Raw genomic sequence first — 25,765 nt, 5'->3', positions numbered from 1 at the left:
AGATAAAAAATAATGCACTCAAGTGGAGTACTATGCATATGCACTCTATGGGAGTAAAAAAATGGCCAAGAGCTTGGGTCTCATTCTTTATATTATGAATATCAAGATTAGCTACATAAACTTGCCTAGGTTCACTTATGTAGGCCATACTGTTCACATGACCTTATTATCCATGGTCCTATTTACATGGGTGGCTTCCCATGGCACATTGGACAACCAATGTGTTCCTCTATATTACCAAACATCCCCACCCAAATGGTTTCTTCCTCTGCAAAACCCTTGATTAATGTCACATAACCATAAGGGTAAGGTATAACAACATAGGAAACACATCATCTCCTCAATTGCATATGTATGTCGAACTCTTCCAAAAGAGTATGTAAACTCTTATTTGGCTATAAAACCCTATGGCACCCTCAAATTAGCTCTTGAACTTTGTTCCATGAAGATACATCCCTCTCCCAAAGCTTCTATCAACCATTGACCACATATAGACTAAAAGACAGAATTTACAGCAATTTCTAGCAAGCACATTCACTATTATTCCCCCACATTTTTTTCATCAGAGTCATCCAAAAATCCTTTGCAATGCTCCATCATAGAAGCAAGTTTCCATGAAGCTTATTCTTTGGGAAATCCTTTCCATTTCGCAAGGTATTCCACAATAGTTTGATTATGAAGAACCCTTTCTCTTTTTCCCTAAATCTTCTCTAGCACCACCCTTCTTCATCTATGGGAGGAAATTCCATCAACAACAACTTTTGGTCCCACATAAGATTTCAATTGTGATATATCAAGAACTTTATGAATCCTTGTCGATGAGGGTAGCAACAAACTGATAGGCTATTTCACCAACCCTTCTCAACACTTTGTAAGGACCATAATGTGCATGAGCTAATTTGGTATTAGTATTGCCTTTGAGTGACCCATATCTTGATTTTGGGAATCCCAAGATCACATAGCCACCCTCCTTGTACTCCAAGTGTCTTTTATGTTTATCTACATAATATTTCATACTATCTTGGCCTTGCTTTATATGTGCCTTGCATTGTTAAAGAAAAGCTTGTATCTTCTTGGCCTCTTCCTTTGAATTTTGATTCATGAAATCTTGCCTTATGACCATCATTGGCACATTTACTTTATATCCATATAATGCCTCCAAAGGTGACATCCCAATACTCTTATGATGGGTGTTATTATATGCGAATTTAGTAAGAGATGGCCACTCATCCTGTATCTCATAGCAAAAGTGTCTCAAGTAGGTCTCCACTCACTTATTCACCCATTGTGTTTGACCATCCATCTTCGAATGATAAGTGGGCTAGGCATCAACTTAGTTCCCATGATAGCAAAAAATGTGGCCCAAAATAAGCTCATAAACTTAACATCTCTGTCACTCACAATCTCCATCGGCATACCATGCAATTTGAACACATGCTCCACAAATTTCTTAGCAACCAAAGAGGTCATATATTGGATCTTGGTTGGGATAAAATGAGCCACCTTCATCATACTATCCACCACCACATATAAGCTATCCCATCCACTTCTTGTAAAAGGAAATCCCATAACAAAACCCATAGAAATGTGAGTCCATTTGCCATTGGGAATAGGCAAGGGCTAAAGCAACCCATTCGACTTATGTGTAGGATCTTTGTTAAGTGGGCAAGGCATATACTTTGTATTATTTTTCTTAATACAAATGCATGTAGGCCCTTCCATATGCCCTTCCGAAAGAAAATATTTTTAACCTTGTTATAACTCTTAAAGATTCTTAAATTTCCCTCAGTTGGGGTTGTGGGAAGCCCTAGCGCTATAGAAAGAACGCAGGGAATAACCCAATGCCATGGGGCTTTTCCCAACCACATTCAAGAGCACAAACAGCTCAATTGAGAAACTAGTTTACCATGGCTTAGCACACAAATACATAGTCGGGGTGTGTCACTCACCTTTTCAAAGCTGGTTGCCTGGGATTCTCGTTAGGAGACAATGTTGTCAAGTATGCACACCCAAAAGCTCCACTCCATTGTCACTAGCCGCACTACAATGGAAGCTCGACCCTCCTCACACCACTCAATCTTACACACTCACTCTCTCATACACATGCAAGTAAGCACACATAAGAGCTCAAGCAAGCAAAAGGTAAGAAAGTAATAGTATAGAAAAGTAGAGAATGAGAGCACACTATTAGCTTATGTATAAAGAATGAGTGGTGAAAGTTACATTTTGCCTCATGTGTGACTGTGTTATAGGTATATATTTCATCATATTTTTTATGCATAATAATCGTAGAAAAATATGCTTGATTTAATGTGTGCACAAGGTTATTTTATGAGTTATTTTTTTTGGCTACGTGCCAAATGTTTGTACAAATTATTTATGCATCTTTGTGCATGGTGTTGCTATATTCCTAGCACATATGCTAGAAGAGCTATAATTATTTAAAACTTAGTGTGTGAACAAGCTTTAGTGTTTGAGATATTTTTGTGAAAAGAAAGCTTGTAGAGCAAACTTGGGCTAAAATAGCCATGTATTTTTTATGGAATAAAATCTATAAAACTACTCAAGCGGAAGAGGCACTTGGGATAAAATCTATAAAACTACTGCGGAAGAGGCACTTGGGACACCCAATCTGGTATTCTCTCACGTCTCCCAGGGTCCCGTGTACTTTTCCATTTCAATGGTATCAGAGCCCAGGGTACGGCACAAGACCTGTTGGTTCTCTGTGTGAAGGTGAGGAACGACATCACGAAGCCCAAGTAACTTAGCGTGGACAACGACGCGTTAGAGAGCTGGTGACACAATGGCCCACAACAGTGAGCAAGCGGCATAACACCCAGGTGCACACTGCGGGACAACCGACGGGAGATCCCCACATAAACAGCGAGAAAGCGCGTCGACGGCGGTAACCACGCTCAACAACAGCACAACCACCAGCCACAACGATGCTTTTTGACACACACTTGGGGGGCACTTGGGACCCAATCTGGTATTCTCTCGCGTCTGTTATTTTTGTGTTGGCATGCTTCCCAAGGTCCCATGTACTTTTCTATTTCAATGGTATCGGAGCCTTGTTGAAATTAGAGCAATGTGATGAGCTATGGTGGATCAAATACTAGAATCAACATCATTAACAAAGTGATTAGCAAATAATTAAGATGTAATTAGTGAATAATTAGCAAATAGCTTAATGTAGGCATGGATAATCAAAAGCCTGCAAATTCTCTTTAGGCCAATGCCTCAATTTATAGAGTTTACATCCAAGCATCTAATCCCACTGATTTGTCCTTGATTCACTCCACCTCTTTTGCTTGATTCTGCTTCACTTTTCCCAGAATATCTCCCACAATATCTCCACACTTCCTAAATCTTCTCATGCTACCCTTTATTCTCTTTAGTAGATTCTTCTCACCTTTTCACAAGTTCTTTCACATTTACACATCCTCTTTTACAGCCTCTAACCAAGGGCTTGTTCCCGCACACACCCTATTCACTTGTATATTTCAACACCTCCCGCACACACCCTATTCACTTGTATATTTCAACACCTCCCCTCAAGTGAATACTCTCTAGCACACGTGGACCCTATACCAAGTTTCCCTCTTACTTGATAGCCCGCGACCAGTGCCTCAAGTCCCTAATCTCATAGTCCTTGACACTCTCTCTCTCTATGTGTCCAAGGCTACTACAAGTGCCCGCGACCGTGACTAAAGTGCTCACACATACATCTACCACGTGGCCTACATCATCGGTGGCTCAAAGGTGGTTTTACTTTGTTGGGGCAGGTTACATTGGGTTGTGGGGTCTCTCTCTCTCTCTCTCTCTCAGAGATTTTCACATGGCTCCTCACTCTTTGGAGCCTCACATCTTCTCTTGTCTTCAGTCTTCTTCTCGTGTGGCAGCTTCTCTTCACGCGTCCATGTCTTCCTCTTCTTTCAGTCTTCTTGTGGCAGCTTCTCTTCTCGTGTCCATGTCTTCCTTCAATGCTTCCTTTAGATCTTCTTGGTGTGGATCTTCTTCTTGGAAAGAGATGTTCTTCTTCTTTCATGGCTGGGGCCATGAGCTTGTTCGTCAGGTCTTCTTGCTCCATGTGAGCAGCATGTTTAAACATTTTGTTGACAGTTCTTTTGGGCTTTTGATGTTTATCTTGTATCATTATACAATGCAAACCCAAATTTAAGCGGGAGGTCTTACCTCTTGCCTTATTCTGGACAAGGGCAGTGTCTGATCGCATATTTACACTGATGTAATGTGCCCAATACATAATGCATATAGCATTCATTCTTATGCACATTCCCAAATGCAACTCTGGCTGTGAATAATCTTGAATTTGAGTGAGATTTACAAGCATTAACCAAGGGTTAAATGCAAAATGATGATTATCACAATTTTATCAGCACAATTTTACCAAAAATTACATTAAATCAAGAGTAACCAATTTGTACGGAATGGTTGGAGTATCAAGCCAACTCCGAATTGCAATCTGAATTTATAGGGATCTATATCAGATACCTAATGGTTAATTTGAACCCTCAATTGTACCAAAATACAATGATTAGCACTGATTAATAATTGATTAGCAAATTAATCCTCTGTTTTGTGTGCAAAAAACAGATTATGCGAGGAGTCCAGATCTAGTGCCTTAGACTTCAAATGAGCTCAAATGCTTTCAAGGCCATCAATAGCAATTAGTCTAGTAGAGGATTAAGCCAAGAAACACAAGATTTGACCAAACATTGAATGCTTAATCTCTGTTTTACCAAAGTCACCTCCAGATTTGATGAAGAGCTTGGATCTCACTGTAGACTTGATCAAATTGAATTCTAACTCCACCAGCTTGTAGAGCATGCTTGAAAACACCTGGGGCTAATAGTAGGAATTAGACCCATTTGAACTGTGGAAGTGAAGATCTCAAATTTTCTCCCAGAAATAGGTGCCTGGTAAATTTGCGATTTCTCTTGAACCTGTTGGTGGTTTGCTGCGCTGATTTGATTGGCTAGAGTAGCAATGAGTTGGCTAGCTAGGGTTAGAAGCAATAGGCCTAATTTTGAGTGTGCAAGGAGCTAGAGCTCCTCCACCAGCTGGTGGTACAGAGGTGAGTTGAAAAAAGAGGAAAAATTTATAATTTTCTACTAATCCTAATTAGCAAAATGATTAGCAAGATAATGGGCTCACAAATTGATGGATTCTAGGCATGGCTCTGATACCATGTTGAAATTAGAGCAATGTGATGAGCTATTATGGATCAAATACTAGAATCAACATCATTAACAAAGTGATTAGTAAATAATTAAGATGTAATTAGTGAGTAATTAGTAAATAGCTTAATGTAGGCATGGATAATCAAAAACCAGTAAATTCTCATTAGGCCAATGCCTCAATTTATAGAGTTTACATCCAAGCATCTAATCCCACTGATTTCTCCTTGATTCACTCCACCTCTTTTGCTTGATTCTCTCCACCTCTTCACTTTTCCCAAAATATCTCCACACTTCCTAAATCTTCTCATGCTACCCTTTATTCTCTCCCAATAGATTCTTCTCACCTTTTCACAGGTTCTTTCACATTTACACATCCTCTTTTACAGCCTCTAACCAAGGGCTTGTTCCCGCACACACCCTATTCACTTGTATATTTCAACAAGCCCAAGGTACGCTCCATCAGAAAGGTGTGTATGTTTGGGACACTGAAGATGGCCCAAGACCTGTTGGTTCTCTGTGTGAAGGTGAGGAACAATAGCATGAAGTCCAAGTAACCTAGCGTGGATAACGATGTGTCAGAGAGCTGGTGACACAACAGCCCACAACAGTGAGAGCAAGTGCGGCGGCATAACACCCACCCGCACTACACGATGGTCGTCTTGAGTGTTTGGGACACTCAAGACGGCCTAGGACCTATTGGTTCTCTGTGTGTGAAGGTGAGGAACGATAGCATGAAGCCCAAGTAACCTAGTGCGGACAACGACGTGTCAGAGAGCTGGTGACACAATGGCCCACAATAGTGAGCACATAGCATAACACCCACGCGCACTGTGCGATAGCCGATAGGAGATCCCGACATAAACAATGAGCAAGCGGCATCGACGGCAACCACGGCACAACCACTAGCCGACAGGGTGATAACATGCCGCAATGTCACCGGCACCACACGTAAATGACACAACGGACGTCAGCGCAAAACCAACAGTTTGACCGAGGGAGGCATCAGCCACTCTCGATGTCTCTAGAAGACATAAGGGGTATTATGCACTTCGTCTACTTCTTATACCTTTATCCTTGGTGCTACTGAATGCCATATGGGATAAAATAGATGTTGCACGGCAGCGCCTGGTGAGCCTCAGGGGAAAGAGGAAAAAGAAGAGAAATACAAGAGGAGAAGAAGAAGAGGAAAGAGAAGAAATAAGAAGAGGAAGAGGAAGAGAGAGTAGAAGAGGAGGAGGAGGAGGAGGAGAGAGAAGAGGAGGAGGAGGAGAGAGAAGAGGAGGAGGAGGAGAAGGAGAGAGAAGAAAGAGAAGAGGAGAAGAAGAAGAGGAGAGAGAATAAGAAAAAGAAGAAGAGGAGGAGAGAGAAAGAAAGAGAAGAGGAGAAGAAGACGAAGAGAGAGAAGGAAGAGAAGAAGATGAAAAGAAAGAAAGAAATTTATTTATTATTTTTTTAAAAGCAATTATTGTTATACTTTCATCGTTTGGACTTAATCGTTTTAGACACTTTCTCAGCTTTGTAGGGACTCTCGACTTAGGTTATAACAATGATCTCTACCATGGGACCATCTCTACCATGGGACTCTCGAATTAGGTTATAACAATGATCTCTACCATGGGACCACCTCGACTTACACACGATAAGTCCTCATCCTTACCAAACAATTATATTTTCAATTATGAATGAATTTTTTTAAATTCTCTATTTCTCTTAACCTTTTCATTTTGTAGCCAACAATACATCAAGGTAACATCTTCTTACTCTTGCATTCTATTTTACATCGTCAAGTTTTATTTAACATTTGTTATTTAAGTTTATTTCACTTGGACTCGATATATGATTGACGATGAAGAAGAACAAGTCTACCATGTGACGACTACTCCGACTCTTAGGGTAACATATTCATTTGATTATCTCTACAATAAATTTTATTTAAGACTTTTTGTAAAATTCAAGCACATTTCTTTGTTGGAATTAGGGTTGCAGGAATGCACACACAACTTCAAGAAGATGAGGAAGCTTGAGCACAACACAGTAGTGTATTATGAGTGCCAAAAATGAAAGATAACAAGCCCTAGAAGATAATGGGCGTATATACAATGCACGGGGGAAAAAACCTCCTAGTGAGGGAAAAAGTGCCCCGGCGGTCCTAAGTGTGTTCACACACATCACTACTATAATATGGTAACAAATCCCCCCTGGAGTGATGCGGTGAACAAGAGCTAGCACTCATGTATAGGGAAGTGTCTAGCTATGTGGACGAATCCACAAAAGGGAGTAAGCCCAAAGCTTTGCGAAAAGCTTCGAACTTCTCACGAGGCAGAGCCTTTGTGAAAAGGTCTGCAAGGTTATCCTGTGTTGGCACATAAGCCAAACTGATCTCTCCTGCAGAGAGTCTCTCCCTGACATAATGGTAGTGCACCTCAATGTGCTTCGTACGAGCATGGAACACTGGGTTCCGCGCAACTGCCAATGCGCTCTGACTGTCAGTGAAGATGGTGGTGGCAGATGGCTGCCCAACACCCAAATCAGCCATAAGGCGTCTGAGCCACACACACTCAACCGTAGCTGTGAAAGCTGCCCTGTACTCAGCTTCACAACTAGAAGTGGCCACAGTAGGCTGCTTCTTGCTCAACCATGATATGCATGAGCTTCCAAGCATGAAGCAAAAACCACTCGTGGACACGCGTGTGTCATAACAACCAGCCCAGTCAGAATCTGAAAAAGCATGTAAATCTGGCGGCAATGATCCCCCCTTGGGATAAAACAACATAAGATGCCGAGTACCACTCAAATAGCGAAAGATACGCTTCACTGCCTGCCAATGCTTAATGCCTGGGCTATGCATAAATCTGCTCACCTGTGAGACTGCAAACTGAATGTCTGGCCTCGTAATGCATACATAAATGAGGCAACCAACAGCTGTCTGATAGAGTGTGACATCAAAGTGATCTCCAGCATCATGAAGACTCAACTTCAAACCTGTCTCCATTGGAGTAGCAATAGGCTTGCAGTCTTCAAGGCCAAATCTCCGCAACAATGTTTCAATATACTTTGTCTGACACAAAGCAATACCTCCATCACACTGCTTAAATTGTATCCCCAAATAATGATGCAAATGCCCCAAATCTGACATCTCAAAAGAGGCATTCAAATCAGCCTTAAAATCAGCAATATGACTCTCATTTGGTCCTGTGAGCAGCATGTCATCGACATAGAGAGCAATGATTAGATGTACACCATCCACACGTTTAACATACAAAGTGCTTTCTATTGGACTATTCTGAAACCCATGTGCAGTCAAATATGCATGTATTTTTTCATACCAAGCTCGTGGAGCTTGCTTTAAACCATATAAAGCCTTTTTTAACCTGCACACTTTGTTTTCCTGCCCTCTTTGAACAAAACCACGAGGCTGCGATACATACACCTCCTCATGCAAATCTCCATTTAAGAACGCAGTCTTTATGTCCAGCTGATGTACATTCCAACCATTATGAGCTGCTAATGCACAGATGCTACGAACAGTGGTCATACGACATGTGGGAGCAAAAGTCTCATCAAAATCAATGCCCTTCTCTTGAGCATAACCTTTTGCAACAAGCCTAGCCTTATGGCGATCCACTGTGCCATCAGGCTTACACTTCAATTTGTATACCCACTTAGTGCCAATGGCCTTCTTGCCAGGGGGCAAGTCACATAAAGACCATGTACCATTCTTCATAATAGCATCGTATTCTGCTTGCATAGCAGCCATCCAATTTTCTGAACTTTGTGCCTCATCAAATGAAACAGGCTCACTTTCATCGCACATACTAGAAACAGCCAATGCATAACAATCTGACGCATAAGAGGCACCATGAGAGCCAGAACGAGTGCGAGTAGTCAAAGGGGCATCCAACTTGCTGTCACGCAAAGTCTGCACCAGCCATCTAGGCATATTCCTAGAGCCCTCAATCTCTTGTCTTTCATCCTCAAGTGCATCATGCACATCTACATCAGATATAGGCTGATCTGTGCCATCATTTAAAACCTGCATAGGCTGAAAAACTGCCTCATGAGGTATTGCACTTGACTGTGCACCACTGAAAAGAGGCAACAATGTATCATAGACATCACGTGAGCTGATATCTGTCTCCTTAGTACATGAAACCAAGGGCTGAACTGCATCTTCCACAAATACAACATCACGGCTAACCAAAATGCGCTTTGTCTGTGGATGATACAAACGATAGCCTTTGCTCTCAGCACTATATCCAACAAAAATACATTTGACAGCTTTGTCATCCAATTTTCTGCGATGTTGCACAGGCACTAATGCATATGCCAGGCAACCAAAAACACGTAAATGGCCAACAGATGGCTTGCGGCCATGCCAAGCCTCATATGGAGTGACAACCTGTAATGCTTTGGTGGGACACCTGTTTAGTACATAAGTGGCACACATGACAGCCTCAAGCCAAAAACCATGTGGTAGACTTTGACTCTTAACCATACATCTTGCCATTTCCATGAGAGACCTGTTTTTTCTCTCAGCCACACCATTTTGCTGTGGTGTATACGGCACTGTACATTGGTGTTTTATCCCACGCTCAGCCAGAAATGCATTAAATTCTGAAGACATATACTCCCCACCTCGATCTGAACGGAGGGTGCCCATCTTACTTTCTGACACATTTTCAGCCATAACCAAAAACTGTTTGAAGCACAAAAACACTTCGGACTTTGCCTTCAAAGGATATACCCATGCATGCCTGGTAAAATCATCAATGAAAGTCACGAAGTAAAGGTAGTTTCCAAATGATGGAGTTTGCATGGGACCACAAACATCACTGTGAACAAGCTGCAATCTGCGTTCAGCTCTCACTGATCCATCTTTGGGAAAGGAAGCACGCTGCATTTTACCCAATATGCAGCCCTCACAAACATGCTTGACAGGTGCCTCAAGCTTAGGCAAAGAAGACACCATTTCAGATTTCTGCAGGCGCAGCAAACTTGCAAAATTCAGATGACCAAAACGTGCATGCCACAGTTTTGCATTTGAAATAGCCTGCGTATCCATAATAGCACATGCTGAATCCTCTACACATTTGCCATCCATATTGAGCTTATACAGCCCTCGACATAGTGAACCAGATGCTACAATGATGTCACCACAAGAGAGATCATGAACAGTACATCTGTCATCCACAAATTTTACAACCAAACCTGTTTTGGCAAATGCGGAAACTGACAGCAGATTCTTTTTGATCCCTGGCACATACAATGCATCAAAAAGTGTAAAGGTGTTGCCATTTGCAACATTCAGCACAATCTGTCCAACTCCTTTAACGGGATAAGAGGAGTTATTGGCACAAGTGACAGTATTCCCTGTGGGAGCAGACTCAAGGAAAGTGAATAAACTGCGCTGCGAGGTGATATGCTTAGTGGCACCACTGTCAAAGTACCATACATCTGAATCTACTGCAGACATACATGTGTCATGCAAAGATGGGTCATAACTGCACTGCGCATTGAATGCCCATTCTGTATCTAGCACAACATTAGCAGATTCATTGTTAGAAGGAGAGGCATCTGCAACAGCCATACCAGCCTCTTTCTTCTTAGCCTCTTTCGCAGCCAGCTTAGGACACGCTTTGATGACATGATCATTTCCCTTACAGTACTTGCAAAATGTCTTCTGTTTGTCACCCTTCTTCTCATCTTTGTCTTCCTTCTTTGGTTGCGCAGCATTTGCAGATTTCTGCTTACTAGAAGAAAAGCCAGCTTTACCTTTCCCGCTTCTCTGACCAGCAACGAAAGCTTGATCTGCGACACGCATAATATTCCTGTTTTGCCTTGACTGGTCTTCTTGCAGCAAAACAGAAACTAACTCCTCAAATGATAAGGCATTGGGATTGCCTTTCATCATCAAGCGAAGAGTGGAAGCAAAACCCTGATAAGAATCTGGTAGACCATTCAAAACAGTCTGCACAAGTGAACTGTCTGACAGGATTTCATCTGCAGAAATGAGCTGCTCTTTGAAATCCTTGATCTTTGTCAAAAAGCTATCCATAGAATCACCTTCGTTCATATGCTCACTCTCCAACTGTTTTCGGAGGTAAGCAACACGAGCCTCATTTCTTGCCTGATACAATGTGGCAAGTACATCCCAAGCATCCTTAGAAGTCCTGCAGGAGCGAATATGTGGGATAATGGTACGTTTGACAGACAGCGCAATCAAGGCATGAGCCTGCGCATCTCTACCATCCCAACGAATCTGCTCTGCTGAAAGTGGTGGTTCTCGAACAGCTGCTACAGCACTTGTGCCTGCACCATCATCAACAGTACCTGTTTCTGATGTGTTTGCAGCATTCCCAGCCACAATAGGACGTGCATCAATACCCTGCACAATGTTCCATAACCCCTTTGCTACCAATACATGTCGCATCATATATGCCCACAATGGATAGTTGGTGCCATCCAACTTATCCTCAGCAGCCAACATGCGGAATACATCATTGTTGTCAGCCATGGCCAATGACTGTACTACTAGATGTAAATGCTGTCTGTAAGAGGAAAACCTGTATAAAATCGACCTGTGCTATGTAGCACAGCCCAAAACAGACGAATGGGCACCTGTCCTGCAGATTTTAATCTTGACAGAAAATCTGCACAGTAGGACGATTTTGCCTGCGCAGTACTTGGAATGCAAAAACGGAGGTCGAAATGACTTCAGATCAAAATTCTGAAATGACCAAGCCCTATGGGCTCTCCCGCGGCATATACTAACCTGCAGACGCTCGTGAAACCTCGTCGCAATCGGAGGAGATGAAGCGGCAGGTGCCGGTGATGCTGCCCGGGAGGAGGAAGCCTGCTCTGATACCAATTGTTGGAATTAGGGTTGCAGGAATGCACACACAACTTCAAGAAGATGAGGAAGCTTGAGCACAACACAGTAGTGTATTATGAGTGCCAAAAATGAAAGATAACAAGCCCTAGAAGATAATGGGCGTATATACAATGCACGGGGGAAAAAACCTCCTAGTGAGGGAAAAAGTGCCCCGGCGGTCCTAAGTGTGTTCACACACATCACTACTATAATATGGTAACATTCTTATACATCAAAAGTGGAACTTCTTGGAGGAATTGGCCCTTCCATCTTGAACTATACTTTATGAATATGACTTAGGTTATGACCCTAGTCTCTACATACTGTCACTTTTGTGAAACCATCTCTGGCTATTATCTAGCCTCATAAATGAACTGCCAAGTAATTTAACGCAAGATTTTACCTTCTTATTCTATTTTTTATTTTTTAAATAAGAAAGTATGACTCTTAATTCTAAGATTAAAAATTAAGAGTAGGGCACCAACCTTTAGAGACCCAAGCAATTGTCTAGAGGACCTCCTTCAAGATTTTCTAAGAATCGCTAATAAGTACCTTGACACAATGATGGTTTGTTAGCCCTTTTATTGGTTTTCTTAAGCTACAAAGTCCCATCCTATGAAGACCAAGGCTACGATCCCAAGGCTCTATCATTAAGAGCCAAAAGTCCTACCAAGATCTCACATGGCGATAGTTATCTTCTTGGGTCTTTCTTTTTCTTTTTTTAAATTTTTTTGTTCTTAAAACTTCTTTTACTTTCTAGAAGGCTTTACTCTAACTAAAGAGGACACACTAAGGAAGGTGAAGTACATGGCATACTCCTTGGCATATTTGAAGGTCGATCTGAGTAAAGATGGAACTAGGACCAAATCCTTAATGGTTATCCAAGTAATAACTATAAGATAGACTAGTCACATAGAATAATACAAGCAAGCATTTAAACAAACATTAAATGGAAAATTATAAAAAAGATTGAAATTGAAAGCAATAGCAACATTTAAGGATGAGCTTAGAAAACACCTGGTTAGTTTTATGGTTGGGAAGTTGGTCTTATAGAATTGTACTTGTAATGTTGAGAACTTCCATTGTTGCTTCTTGTGAACCTAAAACAATCTTCAAAATCATCACAATAAGTTGTCATCAAGTAGCCATAACTCATACACTTGGTTGGACTCAACAAACTCATCATCCTCACAGTTTGACTCTATTAGATATGCTTCCTCTAGTGTATGAGACAACGGTATAAGTGCATCCTCACTGTGATATGACATGCATACTATAGGCAAGTGAGCTAAGTAGCTACCGCTAGCTAAGCTATCAAGGGAATGACCCACCATGCTCTAAAAGGGACAAGGAGTCAGTAACATCATTTTATAGAATGATGGTTTAAGAGTGCAAGCTCTTGACCTCCTCCCCTTCTCTAAAAACTCTTCTTGTGCATTCCTTACTTGATAGGGTCCTCGCATTGGGTAAAGTACACTCATGTAATCATGTTGTTGTGGTGTATCTCCTGCCATAGACTGCAAGAGTCATATCCCATAGTGCTTTAAATAAGTTCAACAGTGCAAGCATAAGTAGAACAATGTGGATAACATGCGACGCTCAAAGCTAAGACATGGTGCAAGGGGAAGAAATTATAATTAAAGGATAGTGTCTTGTTGTTGCTATTGTCGGTTTTGCCTTTCTTTAGCTTCTTGTCAAGCTTGAGTGTTCTTTAATTTTTCTTTTTCATTGGCTACCTTTTTATCATGTGCAACCTGCAAGGCTTCCGCTCAGTAAGAGGACCATAATACTTTTTGAATTTACTACCATTCAAGAAACCTATGGTTTCAATGTCGTCAAGGGTTTGACATGCATGGTACCTTGAGGTGTTATTTCATAGACTCAAAATGGTCCTTTTCCAGTATTCTTTAGTTTCTTTTTATCGTTGTGCAGACTCCAGGTCTCTCTCATTGATTTCCTTATCTTAAAATTATTATCAGACCACTTTTTTCTTCAATTCTTTTTGGTTAACATGTTCTATATAGTAATTTGTCTTTCTTCTTCCACTTATTTAAGAATGAATAGGTAGTTGGCCAACATGTAACTCTTAAGTCTCTCAGTATCACCGCTACCCTTAAGCTGGGTATCATGGACTCCCATGGCATTACTACCTCAACCCTGTATACCATCTTTAATAGTGTGCAACCAATTACAACTTTGTAAGAGCTTTCATAAGCCCAAAGAGCTATGAGCTTGAATTCCCAATCATTTTGTTGAGCTTCAATAATTTTGGTTAATATAAGGACTTTGTTGATGCTCTCAGCTTGACCGTTTGCTTGTGGGTAGTATGGAGTGGACTGGCGATGTGAGATCATGATGAACACTGGGGCGATACATTGGATTACATCATTTATAAAAAAATTCCCTTGGTCACTCACTAGCTCGAAATAACAACCAAAGAGGGTAATGATATTCTCATAAAGAAACTTAAGTATCGCCACACCATCTGCTTTTCTTGAAGCTCTTACTTCGGCCCATTTTGTGACATAATCTCTAGCTATTAAATTGTACCTTGCTTGGGTGCTACATGTAGACAAACTGATGGGTCCCGCAAAATCAATGCCCCATTTCATAAAGGGTTCTAGAACTTTTAGGGTGCAAGAGCATCACATCCTTCTTTTGTGGTTAAGCGTATCGTTGACACTCTCACATCCTTTGACAAATAGTGCATAAATCTTTGAAGAGAGTGGGCCACCAATACCCCAATTGGAGTATTTTTCTTGTAGTAATATCTGTTGAAAAGTGCCCACACCAGCTACCCCTTGGTGTGCTTATTCAATGATGTATAAGTATTCATCCTCCCTGGGGCAGTGCCTTAATATGTCATCCTTACCTGGGGCAGTGCCTTAATATGTCATCCTCCCTGGGGCAGTGCCTTAATATGTCATCCTCCCTGGGGCAGTGCCTTAATATGTCATCCTTACCTCTTCTATAAAGAGTTGCAGCAATCAATTAGTAAGGTTCTGCTTCTTTAAGAAACTTCCTTGCTAGATCTTTCCTTAGCTTCTTTGCCTTTGGAAAACCATTAGCTAAAAAGTTAACGGTTTTCTCACTCCACTCTCGTATAGCGTCAACTTTAAACAATGTAGCATTAGGTAGATCATCATCTATTCCAATTGGTGCTTCACCATTAGGTACACAAGATAGATGATCAGCCATGACATAGGTCTTACCACCACCACTGTGAATCAAACTTGAGAAGAATCAACAACCACCTCTAGTGATTCTTCTTGTGGAGGAGCAAGGTTTATTGACAAGGTATAGCAAGGTTTAATGATCAACATAGAAAACAAATTTATTAGCTAAAAGGTAAGGTTGGAATTTCTTCATGGCTTATACAATTCCTAAACCTTCACCCTCCATGGTCATATAATTTATATCAGCCTCACACAATTTTCAACTGGAAAAACTTATGGGGGGTAGTCTAGTTTGTGTTCACTTGGCTGTTGGACACATCTAATTGCAAAGTTAGAAGCATCAATATGCACATGGAACATAACATCCCAATTTGGCACTCGTAATATGGAAGCGCTAGCCAAAGATTTCCTTAACTTTAACATTCCTCCTTAGCCTTAAAAGATGTATAAGCTCCCCTCTCAATCCCCTGTAATCATCCCCTATTTCAAAATGCAAGAAAACATTGTTTTCCCTTGTTTCTGGCCTAGAGAGAGAAAATGTTCTAGAGAGAGATAATAGAAATTTGAGATATTTTTGGAACAAAGTTTCTCCTAATATCTAATTTTTGGCATATTTCAAATATGGGTATTTTTATTTATTTAAAAGAGGAATTTTCATTGTTCTTTAATTAGAAAATGCATAAATTAATTTCGGTGTTAAAAGAGAAGGTTTCACCATAATTTCATGTAAAAATTAATGATATATTAATGTTGAGGATCAAAATGGAGAAAAGAATATTTTAAGATATTTTTATGTGAATAAATCAATAAAATAATGTATGCATATTCACAAATGGATTATTGGAAAAAGAGTTATCTTTATAAAATTCCATTATTCTCGAATAGAACTATTTATAATTCTATTGTGACTAGGAAAGAATAAATTTTCATAATTTTGGATTTTTCCTTACGATTGGAAATCATCGTTAACTTATTAGATAAATAGAAGAAAAATCCTTAGGAATCAAACCTAGGATTAAATCCGAGTAATTTATGGTTCGACCACGCCCACGTGAGAATGGTGGGCCAGTAAGATGCTTGCCCATCTCTCGAATCAGAAATTTAGTAAAACCTTGTGACCATTAACATTTCTTCTCAGTACTATGAAGAATGGATTACCGGTGATTTAGAAAAGTTTTCCTTAGACTGGAATCATCGAGAGAAATAAGTCAGAAATTCATTGTAATTGATGGGTGGGTTACCAAGATACTAGAATTGTGATTTTCATTAAGAAAGTATGGATACTGAGAAAAAGGGTCTCATGGGATCAAACTCAATAGGAAATTCTTACTTGCATAGAAACTCTATTTTTTCTAAAGGATAGTCTGACGCCAAAATGCTGGAGGAAGCGTTTGGCTTATGGTTTAATCTAAGGAGAATTACGTTGTAACAGCTGGCGAGGGAGTCATCAAAGGACGTCTCCCTCAGCAGATCCTGCCAAGGTCTTGACTAGCCTCGCTATGGTTAAATGGTGTGCTTCCGTATACGATGTGCGAGGACCGACGAAGCGATCCTTGAGTGAAGTGCTAGGACACCTAAGGAGGATCCTAGAGGGTTCTTACCAGGGATGCACGGGCTCACGGTTGCTAGGACACCCATGTGTATGTCGAGAAAGATATGGATGAACTGATAAGGAATTATCTATGTGAATTGGAACTTGACTTTGGATCTCGTTGTGATTGACTAGCTAGTCTTCAACAACGGAGAGTCCGGATGATATTTTGATTGACTTTGGATCTCGTTGATTGACTAGCTGGTCTTCAACGGAGAGTCCGGATGATATTTTGATTGTAAAACAATGGACTGGATATTTTGGAGGATTATGATCGAAATACTATGGTTTCATTTCAATTGTGCTCTAAAGACAGCTAAATATGTAAAAGGCAATTTCATATTGGGTGCGTAAGTGTTGTGCCTAAATTGTGTTTTGCATAAGTGCCGGTTACGGGGCCTGGGAACTCTTTTCCCTAGAAATCGGGACAAGACTCAACCAAATTTTTATATAAAGGGATCCCACCAATACAATGGTTGGCTAACCCATGGGGGGCCAGTTGGGGTTAGGCTGGATCAGTGGATTCCTGTGATACAGTTAGATACGTTCAAGTTACGTTAGTTAGACTAAGTCCCAGGAAGATTCTTGTTCTGTGGGAAAGAATCAGTGGGGTTGTGCCTCGCTTAAGGGAAAAAAAGCAGTGATTTCTATGAACCAAGTGCAAGTCCCTTCCTTGATGTAGTCATGTGACCTATGGGTTCAATCAGAATAGAAAAGCTAGTTAAGGCCTTGACTTGTTAGATAAATTTTCCGTTAGATGATTTTCCTGGCAGAATCGCCCGTGCTTTTTGGGCGAGGGAAGTTTTTCCGATCTCAATTTTTCAGAGAAATCGCTAGATTAGTCTCTTGTCCGGACATTCGTGGGCAAGGCCCCGAGTGGGAAGCCTTGCCTTGCACAAGAGGTTGCTGCTTCCGTTGTGCTAGCGCACCAGAGGAGGCTGCACAGAGAGGGCAGGGGTCTCACATTAATGTACCATAGGTTTGTTTAGCATTGTTCTGTCCACTCAAATATGATGAGAAGTTTGTATAAGAGATGTGCAATCTCAACATAGAATCACCTATAGTACCCTACATGTCCCATAAACCTTTGGAGTCAATTGTTGTAGTTTATTAGTGGGGGTAATTCCAAGATAATTTTGATTTTACTCTCATTTGTGGAAATCCCGTTTTCAGACACTATATGTCCTAAGATGACTCCATGTTCAACCCATAATTGGCAGTTGAATGGGTTTAGAGATAGGTGATAAAGTCTGCATCGTTTAAATACCTTTCATAAGTAGGATAAATGCTCCTTCCATGACGAGTGAATGTACAAATCATCTAAGAAAGCTTCAAGAAATGTCCTTAGAAATTATTTAAAGGCATTCATAATCCATTGAAATGTGGTTGGTGCATGGCATAACTCTATAAGCATAAACTCTGTTAGAGTGTGGCTAGTGCATGGTGTGAGGTGAAAACAAGAAAAAAAGAACATGCCTCTATAGCCCTTCACCTCCCAACTTCGATACAACAACTACAAACAGGGGCACCACCAGCCCACCGGCTGGAACACTTGTCACTGTTCACACCACACCACCCACACCAGAAAGACAGTACAAAACAGGGGCACCATAGACAAGTAAACACCCAGCAATTATATTCCCAATCAACACATCATACAAGCTTCTTCCGACACAGAAGCCTCACTCACACAACCATACAAAGACTTAGGCTTGGATTTACTGCTAAGGAAATTCGATCGCAGCCACACTGCCTCTGGAATTACAACCTTGCGTCTGACGACCAAGCCTTTTCAACCACACACATCAACACTTTGACCCGTCACTGCCAAGGATACACCACATCCTCAATCACCGCGAACCACTCGCCTGCAGCTCAGTCAATCACACCAGAAAGAACCCGGCCACTCTCTCTTCAGAGGGTGCCCCACCAGCTAACCCTCAACTCTCTCTGCAGCCCATCACTTCTGTATGTGTCGCCAGCAGCCCAGCTACACCAACACACCTCTCTCTCTCTCTGTGTGTGTGTGTGCTGATCCTCTACCCCACACTGCAGCTTCTCTGCAGTGCTACCGGCCCCACCAGCCAAGCAGCAGCACCTCTGTCTCCTAGCCTCTATCTCTGAACAGCTTCCACGTCAAGCTTGTCTCACATCTAGCCCTCTGTACTCGCCAGCAGCCCAGCTTCATCCACGTTGCTAGCCACTGCAACTCTCTTCGCTATCGGCACCAGCCTCTGCTTCTCTTCTTACTCGTCCCCTCCATTGTCACCAGCCAGTCGGCGCCCTTCACCAAGGTGGCTTCTCTCAGCAGCCCGTCGCCTTCCACATATCTTCGCCTGACTTCAGCACCCGTCTCGGTGCTTCCACAACCGCAGTAAAGCTGCTCCCTCTCCTGAGGCGGCCACCACACAGCGTCTCTTGCTTCAGCTCCTCTGGTGGACCTCTTGCGGTTACCACTTCAAAGGCGGCCTCCCCTCTGTGTGTGCCTGCGGCTACGCCCGAGCTGCTCTCACCCTTGCGCCTCCACACCAGCTTCAAAGGTGGCAGCTCCCTTCGCATTTTTCTCTGCAGAATGACCAGGGCGCCAAAAAGCATAAGGCGGCTACACACACCTTAAAGACAGCTCAAACCACGATTCGCCAACCTTCCAGAGGCCCCCGCTGTGCAGCTACATTGGCAAATAAGCAAGCGGCCAAGTGGCTTTTCTTCTAGCTAGCCACATTAATGTTTATTATTTTTATAAAAAGCCTAAAAGATGGCCACCCTCAAGCCTTTCTTTTCACACCATAAAGATCTAACTCATGCACTCATTAAATTGGCATCCCAACCATTAATTGCCCATGCTTCCATGCACACTTCAAATACAACCTTCTAGTGCCCACTTTATTTGGGATGCGTACATAACCAAAGCTGACGAACAGCTGATATCATCTCTAGCAAATCACACTCTGGACAAACCTGCACAAGCCCAAAACAAAACCATCCACCCTGTACATCTGCCAGCACCCTCCAAAGCAAAACCTTCACACATGCCATGCATCCATATGTACACAGGCCCAAAATACCTTTCAGAAAAATGCCTGACATACTTTGCCAACCCCCCATCTGCTAGAGCATTCATGCTAAGAAGAAAAAGACAAATCCCAATAGCTATCCACCAGGATCAAAAGGAAACATCTGTAAGTCACCATCCCATTTCCCAATATCTATGAAACACAATGGCCGTATCACTACATACCAAACATCAACCATATGTGCCACAAAATCATTTGCGTCCACTTCACCCACAACAAACCTCCCTGTCTTCAAAACCTGTGGCATTGCAACATCTAGCATCCAATTCATCAATACCAGTGAAGGCCAGGTTCCAACATTTTGACCTTTATGCACACAAAAATCCAGATCCTTTCCAACAGCAGTGTCCACAAACACTTCCAGCTCTACTGGTTCAGAATCCTTGTCATCCATGCACTTTGCTTTTAGCATTTCAGCAACACGCAAAGAAGACTTTGTTACACTCTCAACCATATCTGCATCCATGTCCATCTCTGGCTCCTGTTCATCAAGGCTAGCAACTTCCCACAAGCACAATACTCACATCACAACGCTCTTCATCAGCCAAATCTACATGCATACCTTCTTGAGTGTTACCAACCCCCCTGGTATCATCGTCCAAAGACTCCCCAACACCTAATGCATCAAATGGAAAATCATCCACATTATTCATCGTCGCAGGTACCAGACCACCATCAAGCTGTCTAAGAAAATCCATGACAATAGGATCTTCCTCCATGCTCTCCACATCCGCATTAAAAACCGTCTTCACTTCATCACAAGTCTCTACCCCATCCTCCTCCCTTGTAGAATCTGGCAAAGAATCATCCTCAAAACATTCTGTATCCAACTCCTCTTCCTTCTTATCATCAGCCAATCCCAAGGCATCATCCTCTTTGCTTCCATATGTATGCATGTCATCCACATCCAAATGCAAATGATCTTCAATAGAGCATTCCAAATCACTGTCATGTACAGCCATGATATCCAAATCCAAAGAAGAATCCATTGGCAACTCCTCATCTGCAAAAGTCTCAAATCTTGACCCAGATTCCTCATCCTGCTTTTCATCCACCTTCACATGCTTTAAAGACTTTGGAAAAAAATCAGAAGGCACATAAAACATCCCCCTTGCACCTGTATAGGCCTTTGAGGCTCCTGTCTAATCAAACTTTGCATAGGACTCTTATCCACCTCAACCAAATTTACATGCATATCCCTTGCAGACACAACACCTTCATACGGATAAATACCCATCTCCATCTGCTTCAAAATCTTGCCTTCCTTTTCCCTAGCAACCCTAACTGCATTGTTTGGGGCATCATAGCATAGCGGAGGCTACACTCCAACCCACACACTTGTCAATCCGTGAATGCAACCCGGTTAGCGCATAGAGGCTATCCCGAATGGGAGAAGAAGAGTTAACCACACACTAATGACCTCTAGTCCTACTCAATCCTTCTTCATCACTCAAGCAATCAATCTTACATAATCAAAGCATCAAGATTAGGCTACACTTAAGCACACAAATGCAACTTATGCAAGGAACCTAATATGCAAAGAGCTATCACACAAGCCTCAACTACACATTATTTCAAGCACAAGCTTCATTACAAGCACTCTACAACTCACAAATCAAAACATCATTAAGAAATCTAGATTAGCAAGAGTGTAGACCAAAACCTCATATCATTGAAAATGTAAAGAATAGAAAGTACAAGATTGAAGCATGAATGGAGATGGAGAGCCTTGGGAGAGCACTTGAGAAGGAGCTATGGAGCAAGCTCTCTCTATGAGCCTCCCAACCAAATGACCAAAGAGTCCTCTAGCTCTCAAATGGGCCACCTTTTATACAAAAATTCTAGAACTCCCAAAAGTTCCCATGTGGGATTATTGTCAAGCCCTCTCCCACATTCATCTACAACTTTGAACTCTTTTCAAGAGCCCTAAGTGTCTTTTTTGTTGCATCCTTGTATTGATCTTCATTCGTCATGCAACACTCCCCCCTTCCTATTTTGCGCACGTCCTCGAGCGCGGTAGTAGCAAGAGCTGCAACAAAAAAACAATGGATACAAGTAAAGTCTTTTATTGAAAAAAAGAAAAGAAAAGAAAAACCAGCAATGATAATTTCACACGTGAGCATACAAGTGCAAGGCTGATTAAAGTTTTAATGAGTCCTAAAATAGGTGAGTAAAGACTAGTCAAAGTGAGACTTAAGTGGTAGATAATGCTATGCAAAGGCAAGTGTGCTTTGTACACCGCCGGTTATGACCGCAGTCTCAATGTCCTACAAGTCTGTAAGTTATTCCTAAGTGGCAAACCTGCTCCTAAATATGAGCAAAGGTGATTGGAACTCTTTTTTTTTCTTTTTTTTTTTAATTCTTTTTTTTTGATATGTGTGTAGAAGGTGATAAAGATTAAGGTTCTATCCCAAAGAGACCCAAGCAATGGCCAAGAGACCTCCGCCAAGAGAATCTAAAGACCGCTAAGTATCTCAAGGGCGACAGACCCTTTTCTTTCTTTATGACCTAAGGAGTACCCCATGAAGATGAGGGCATCGGTCTCGAGGGCCCATAGTGTACCCCAGAGTCCTACCAACATCTATCAAGGCGATAGATTCCTCAAAGGTCTTTTTCTGAAGCTTTTCGACATCAGTGTTCACCCCATGGAAACCAAGGCATCGGCCCCAAGGTGCTAAGACAACCCCAGGTCCTACCAAGCATTTCTCATGGCTGTAGACACGTCATGTCTCAATTTACTTTGTATATATATATTTTTAGGGTATAATAATTTTTTTAATAAATTTTTATTACTCCTAGCACCTAGCTCATATCTAAGAGGTAGCCACCACTAGGGATAACTAATATACCTTGAAAGCATAAGAACTTGGCATATTTCCTTGGTATATATCCTACACTGTCTTTAGATAGAAATATCTTTTCCTAAGTCTTCTAAGACTCTAGAATTCACTCACCATATTTTAACAACTAATCAAAAACTTAAACCAGCCAACATTGTGTGAACATGCAAACCATATATTCGAAAGATAAGAGCAGATAAAGAAATAAAGATTAAGATTTGAATACACCTGTTGTAGTGCCCTGTTGATGTTGTTCATTTGCATTGATGCATTGCTGATTTTGTGCAGATTTCTCCTTCTTGATCTTTGTAAGCGTAGCATGTCTCCCCCCTTCCTAATTTGTGTGCACGATAGGTGGACTATTGGGGCGTGTTTGATGCTCTTGTTTTTTTATGGAGATCTCTGCAAAATTTTTATTAACAAACAAGAAAAGAAAAGAAAAGAATAAAATTTGCCATTGGTGCCAAACACCGAATATAGCCGAGGGGAAAAACCCAATGGGAGAAAAGTGCCCTGGCTTGTCGATCTTATTATGGAGTCGTTGAACTTACCCTTGCGCTGGTGGTGGATCCGTGTCCTCATCTACTGGAAAGATGGTATCAATTTCCTCAGGATGCAGAGACAACCCCTCACAAAAACCTGCCGCTGGAGAAGGTGGTAGAGGAAGGAGTGCTTCCTCACTAAAATATGGCATTGGTTCTGTGGGAAGGTTAATCAGACAGTTTCGATTTTGGAACTGCGCAATGCAGGTACTCATATTGATCCAATATTGACATGTGGAGGCTTGGGGAAGGAGGGCTTGCAAGATCGGTGGTTGCAAGTCATTTAAGCTTGTATCCCTCCATTGTTGTGCTTGAACCTCCTCAGGTAATCTACGTTGATTTGGTCCTCTCTCTGGTATTCTCACATTAAGAAGATTATGGCGTTGGGGTGTAACTCCCACAATTTGCTTCATTAAGCCCGTGCCATATCGTCTAAAGTAAGAGCAGCATATCCAACAAATATGTGAAGCTTCTTCTAATACAAGCCGTGCACACTCTTGACAATTTGGAAATGGGTGATGCTGTTGATAGAATAATGTGACAAAGTGATGCCCACAGCAACTTTCACCTAAGGGAGCATAGAAGTACCTAGAATGTGTTTGAAACGGAGGAGCACTATAACCCCCGTGATGATCTGGTCGAGTACTATCAGGGTCAATGCATGGTGGACATGTATCGCGCCAAATATCCATCAGGAGTTATCTGGACGTAGAACAATGAAATTTAGAACACTCATATCCATCATGACAATTCCAATCAAAAACAAGATTATCTCAAAGAGAACACATCTTCTAAAGGCATAAGGAACTACATTATTCAAACATTGATTTACCAAAGAGCTTTAATTGTAGTGTTAATGCCTTATCTTTAGTTTTTGGTATATCCTTTTTAAGAGGTGGAAACTTTAGCAATTGTTTTGGAATTTGAGCAAGATAAGAGGATTTAGTCATTGAAATGCTAGAATCTATGCTCAAATGAGACTCATTTGGACTTGTTGTAGGTACACAAGTTGATGGTTGAATTGTGTAACAAGGAGAAATCGGGACAACCAGTGTTTCAATACATGTTTTAGGAAGATCAACACAAGTAGTTTTGTAGGTGCTATCACGGCCACCTTTCCTTTCTTGAAGAGTTTGCGTTGATTTCTTTTGCACCCACTGATATGGACAATCAAGGGTGGCTTTTGGAATCTTTCTGAAACACTCTTTTACCCCTGCCAAAGCATGGCATTTTGGAAGCCAAATTGCTGTTGCACCCTCATAATAGCCTTGTGCTTTAAGAACATGTTTCGGGACCCATCGATTAACAATCCGAGGTTTAGGCTTGGAAATGATGTGATTCTTAGGAGGCTTAGCAACTGGACTAGATGGTACAAGTTTGTACGCATCTTTGGGTAGCCACATTGATAATTCCTTCTTGCCTGGTCTTCTTTGAGCAGCAACTAGAGTAGTTGGAACATGCCAGCCGTGGCCCTCACTTGAGTACTCATCAATTATCCACATCATTTGTTTTGGAGCTTCAAGAGCAGATTTTGATTGTGGGTTGGGTAAGTTAGAAACATTACCCCTTTGACACGATAAAGCTCGTGGAGTAGCAGATCCCAAGATGCAATCAGAATCAATTTGTAACTTGTATTGTCTATTCTTCCAATCTAATGAGCAATTGGTAGCACTTAACCACGATCTACCGAGAACAACCTCTACTACTGCCTTGGACTTACGTGCCACATAAAAGGGCACTGACATCTGGTGATCCTGAATGGTCATCATAATGACACTTTTTCCCTCTATAGGGTTATCTTCTCCTGAGAAGCTTCGTAGGTCCACAGGAATTTGCACAAGTGGTGGTTGACCCAAGGCTTTCCAGGTGTCAAACGAGAGAACATTATGATCTGCACCAGAGTCAATTAAGGCAGAGACAAAGTAGGTAGTCTCATGAAGATGAAGGCACACTTGAATATTGAATGGATCGACATATGGCTCATCAGTAGCCAACTGTATGGCTAACATAGAAGCTTTGCGATGCTCCTTGGCTTTTGCAACTCTAGCTTTAGCCTCCTCTTGAGCCTGACGAGTTAATGGTTCATTGTATTTCTTGAGACGACTTCCATTAATGAAGTTAGGCATTTGCTCACCTTCTAGTGTCTCTAAACGCACTGCACCACTTGGGGTAAGCTCATTAATCACAAACGGTCCTAGGCCACGTTTTTTGAGCTTTCTCTTATGCTTCTTAAGTGTGTACAAGAGCACCAGGTCTCCTTTTTTGAATCGGCCAGTTGTTACATTTCTATCATACCATTGCTTTTGTCTCCTCTTCTCAGCATACATCCCCATTACCGCCAATAAGCGGGTCTCATCAAGCTTTTCCAATTCGTCAACGCGTTGTGAAAGCTCATGACCAGTCCAATCCAGTTGTTTAGCTACTCGTAGAGTAGGGACAAGAAATTCAATGGGAAGCATTGCATCTAGCC

The sequence above is a fragment of the Cibotium barometz genome, chromosome 3 (genome assembly GCF_041138505.1).
Source record: "Cibotium barometz isolate CiBa-2024 chromosome 3, ASM4113850v1, whole genome shotgun sequence".
NCBI lineage: Eukaryota > Viridiplantae > Streptophyta > Polypodiopsida > Cyatheales > Cibotiaceae > Cibotium > Cibotium barometz.
The sequence above is the reverse complement of the archived record's forward strand: the minus strand, read 5'-3'. Positions refer to the sequence as shown.